The 5,000-nt window shown below is 46.0% G+C and overlaps 2 non-coding genes across 2 annotated transcripts in view; both read left to right on the forward strand.

The window, feature by feature from the left end:
* Positions 1-1,986: 1,986 nt before the first annotated feature.
* Positions 1,987-3,905, forward strand: LOC124428911. Its single transcript, XR_006943333.1, has one exon. It is a non-coding gene; the product is annotated as a small subunit ribosomal RNA (ribosomal RNA).
* Positions 3,906-4,982: 1,077 nt separating this feature from the next.
* LOC124428901 overlaps positions 4,983-5,000 on the forward strand; it is a 155-nt gene continuing 137 nt past the window's right edge. Inside the window, exon 1 of the ribosomal RNA XR_006943324.1 lies at positions 4,983-5,000. This exon is cut by the window's right edge and continues 137 nt beyond it. This is a non-coding gene — a ribosomal RNA (5.8S ribosomal RNA).

The following is a 5,000-nucleotide window of genomic DNA, read 5'->3' on the forward strand; positions in this document are numbered from 1 at the left end:
AGTACTAAGAGAATTATTCGTAAGTATTATAACGAATATGAAACTTATACGAATGGGTCACTTAGAAAAAAATTACGAAATGTCTTCTTATTGTAAACCTATACGAATGGGAGAAATAGTCGAAAGTCTCACCGAGCTGTGGCGGTGAAACTTTTTCCAATGTCAAAGTTTATTGGAAACTTATACGATTAACACGACGCTCTACTTAGTCTATGTTTTTTGACGGGAATCGATTGGTCGATTCGTTCGGCACTATATTCCCATAAGACTCCATGTATTTCACCGCGTGTCGCCGACCACTCGGCCGCATAATCGGTATATATAAGGGAGCATATAGGTCGGCTTGCACGATTCGCCCAAAATGCACGTTTCGACCAAAAAGCACGATTCGTACAAAATGTACGATTCGAGACTAAGTTTCGAAAATGTTATACGAATGAACGAACGAGATTGATTCTTCTTTCGTTAAGAGTACATTTCTTTTTCTAAGTACTAAGAGAATTATTCGTAAGTATTATAACGAATATGAAACTTATACGAATGGGTCACTTAGAAAAAAATTACGAAATGTCTTCTTATTGTAAACCTATACGAATGGGAGAAATAGTCGAAAGTCTCACCGAGCTGTGGCGGTGAAACTTTTTCCAATGTCAAAGTTTATTGGAAACTTATACGATTAACACGACGCTCTACTTAGTCTATGTTTTTTGACGGGAATCGATTGGTCGATTCGTTCGGCACTATATTCCCATAAGACTCCATGTATTTCACCGCGTGTCGCCGACCACTCGGCCGCATAATCGGTATATATAAGGGAGCATATAGGTCGGCTTGCACGATTCGCCCAAAATGCACGTTTCGACCAAAAAGCACGATTCGTACAAAATGTACGATTCGAGACTAAGTTTCGAAAATGTTATACGAATGAACGAACGAGATTGATTCTTCTTTCGTTAAGAGTACATTTCTTTTTCTAAGTACTAAGAGAATTATTCGTAAGTATTATAACGAATATGAAACTTATACGAATGGGTCACTTAGAAAAAAATTATGAAATGTCTTCTTATTGTAAACCTATACGAATGGGTAGAATTAGTCTAACTGTAGCGGTGAATCGTACAAGAGACTAAGTTCTGTCTTTTTTTTTTTTTGCAATAATTTATTTACCGTCGCCGTTCACTCGGCAGAACTGAACTGGTATACTTTTTTTTTAATTTATAATTGGAAACTAATACGTTTGATGCTCCAGAGACTAAGTTTTTTGGCGGGAACCGGTTGGACTTTTTATCGACCAGCCCGTTCCCATAAGACTCCATGTATTTCACCGTGTGTCGCCGACCACTCGGCCGCATAATCGGTATCTTTAAGAGTATGCACGTTTCGGCTTGCTCGAAACGTGCTTTGAAAAAGAATATATTACACATCCACACAGCATTACCACGGGTCGGTGTCTCAGACCGAATGGCCCTTATGTGGTACGCGCTTCGGCGTTGGTTAGTTCGTTGGTTTGTCTGTCATAAAAGAAGTGTGCAGAAAATCACGGCTACTTACTGAGCATCAACTCTCCAAAATCCGAGCGACAAAAATAATATTTTTGTATAATTTTAGCGGAGACGAGAGAAAATCTTTCTGTAGTCTCTGCGCTGAAAAGAGCCATCAGATCCGAACTCCGCATACCGAATCGTTTGAACCGCTGAAGGCAAACTTTTCGGGGGTGTATAAACTCACTTTACGCAGTTTACGCCACAATTGTCCGTCTTCAGCATAAAATCCCGACGTTCCAATAATAATTCAGTCAAACGTCCGGGATGAGAATTGAGGCCATATAATATATATATAATAAAAAGGAGCCCAATCTCTATTAATACATGTAAAACATGTAAAAGCGATAGTATCGTCGTCCGGCATACGTGTCGGCGACAAAATGTGAAAGAGAGAGTCGGCGAAAGTCGTCTACTCTTCTTTCAAAAGGAGAGCTTCTTGAGCTCCCTGGTTGATCCTGCCAGTAGTCATATGCTTGTCTCAAAGATTAAGCCATGCATGTCTCAGTGCATGCCGAGCTAAGGTGAAACCGCGAATGGCTCATTAAATCAGTTATGGTTTCTTAGATCGTACCCACATTTACTTGGATAACTGTGGTAATTCTAGAGCTAATACATGCAAACCAGAGTTCCGACCAGAGATGGGAGGAACGCTTTTATTAGATCAAAACCAATCGGTGGCGTATGTTTTACATTCGTCCACCGTTTACTTTGATGACTCTGAATAACTTTGAGCTGATCGCACGGTCTTAGCACCGGCGACAAGTCTTTCAAATGTCTGCCTTATCAACTGTCGATGGTAGGTTCTGCGCCTACCATGGTTGTAACGGGTAACGGGGAATCAGGGTTCGATTCCGGAGAGGGAGCCTGAGAAACGGCTACCACATCTAAGGAAGGCAGCAGGCGCGTAAATTACCCACTCCCAGCTCGGGGAGGTAGTGACGAAAAATAACAATACAGGACTCATATTAGAGGCCCTGTAATTGGAATGAGTACACTTTAAATCCTTTAACAAGGACCTATTGGAGGGCAAGTCTGGTGCCAGCAGCCGCGGTAACTCCAGCTCCAATAGCGTATATTAAAGTTGTTGCGGTTAAAAAGCTCGTAGTTGAATCTGTGTTTCACACTGTCGGTTCACCGCTCGCGGTGTTTACTGGCATGATGTGGGACGTCCTACCGGTGGGCTTAGCTCTTCGGGGCGGTCCAACTAATATCCCATCGCGGTGCTCTTCACTGAGTGTCGAGATGGGCCGGTACGTTTACTTTGAACAAATTAGAGTGCTTAAAGCAGGCTAGCCTCGCCTGAATACTGTGTGCATGGAATAATGGAATAGGACCTCGGTTCTATTTTGTTGGTTTTCGGAACCCCGAGGTAATGATTAATAGGGACAGATGGGGGCATTCGTATTGCGACGTTAGAGGTGAAATTCTTGGATCGTCGCAAGACGGACAGAAGCGAAAGCATTTGCCAAAAATGTTTTCATTAATCAAGAACGAAAGTTAGAGGTTCGAAGGCGATCAGATACCGCCCTAGTTCTAACCATAAACGATGCCAGCTAGCGATCCGCCGAAGTTCCTCCGATGACTCGGCGGGCAGCTTCCGGGAAACCAAAGCTTTTGGGTTCCGGGGGAAGTATGGTTGCAAAGCTGAAACTTAAAGGAATTGACGGAAGGGCACCACCAGGAGTGGAGCCTGCGGCTTAATTTGACTCAACACGGGAAACCTCACCAGGCCCGGACACCGGAAGGATTGACAGATTGATAGCTCTTTCTTGATTCGGTGGGTGGTGGTGCATGGCCGTTCTTAGTTCGTGGAGCGATTTGTCTGGTTAATTCCGATAACGAACGAGACTCTAGCCTGCTAAATAGGCGTACATTCTGGTATCTCGAAGGCCCTCGACTTCGGTCGAGCGGTTTTTACTACCAACGTACCAACAAATCTTCTTAGAGGGACAGGCGGCTTTTAGCCGCACGAGATTGAGCAATAACAGGTCTGTGATGCCCTTAGATGTTCTGGGCCGCACGCGCGCTACACTGAAGGAATCAACGTGTTTTCCCTGGCCGAAAGGCCCGGGTAACCCGCTGAACCTCCTTCGTGCTAGGGATTGGGGCTTGCAATTATTCCCCATGAACGAGGAATTCCCAGTAAGCGCGAGTCATAAGCTCGCGTTGATTACGTCCCTGCCCTTTGTACACACCGCCCGTCGCTACTACCGATTGAATGATTTAGTGAGGTCTTCGGACTGGTGCGCGGCAGTGTCTCGGCACTGCCGATGTTGCCGGGAAGATGACCAAACTTGATCATTTAGAGGAAGTAAAAGTCGTAACAAGGTTTCCGTAGGTGAACCTGCGGAAGGATCATTAACGTATAAAAAAGTTGCTCAAAGAAGCAACGAGAGTGCGCACATATATAATATGTGTGAAACAAACAAACAAACAATGTACGATAAAAGGGGTGACGGTGCTTCATAGAGCCGGAGCATCGTCGAGCGACGCACATATCCTTAGGGTCGAGGCGTTCGTTAAACTGATTCGTTAAACGGATACATGGCCGCGGACCGTGTTCCTCCGACTCGTACCTCCAACAGCGCTGCGCGATTATCGTGCTCGTTGGCTCCCGATCGGTGCCGCGAGTCGACTCGCGCGTTAAGGCGTTCGCGGTTGTGGAGATCGGAGAACCAATACGTGGTCAGCCTTCCGGCGAATCGGCGAAGAGCGTCGGGTAAGTCCCTGGTCGTCGCTAGCCCCGAATACGGGCTCTTCGAACATAAGCGAGAGGCACTCTTCGAATTGTGTCCAATAATATATGTCCGGCGTATCCGGCGGAGAGAGACTGGATACGCGTATCGGGTCATAGGACTATCACCGGTAGAGAAACGGTGTGGGACGTGGCATCGAACATGAAAGACGACACAGAGGAAAAAAGGGGTTGCCCGTGGAGCCCCAGATAGAGAATCTGTGTCTGATACTGTCGTCGTCCCCATCGTCGTCTATCGTGTGTGTATGACCGTGGACCGAGTGCGCTTTTCTCGCTCGGAGTCGTCGCAATTATATTAAACCGGTGCAACCTAAGCCTGGCGAATCACGACGTGTGCGAACGCACAGCGCGTGTCCGGCAGCGTACTTTTCGACCAGGTGAAAGACGTGTATATTCGTGTAGCGTGCACGTTGACGCCGACACGTCGATGGTTTATTGTTTTATTTTTTGTTAATTAATTCAAAGACACTTACGCCCGGTTCGAACGCAAACTTCTCTCGACTTTCAAAGTCGACGATTCCTCCTTGCCGTAACTCTCGATGGACGGGGGCGATGCGCCCGATCGTCGTAGCGGTGGCGGTCCGCGTCGGTGCTTTTGCTCCGCGCGACTAAGCTTGGTTATCGCCGAGTTTATCAGACATGGAAAAATTATGTACGCATTAACACGTACAAATATATACGATTACCCTGAACGGTGGATC

This window comes from Vespa crabro, chromosome 13 (assembly GCF_910589235.1).
Source record: "Vespa crabro chromosome 13, iyVesCrab1.2, whole genome shotgun sequence".
In the NCBI taxonomy this organism is placed as follows: domain Eukaryota; kingdom Metazoa; phylum Arthropoda; class Insecta; order Hymenoptera; family Vespidae; genus Vespa; species Vespa crabro.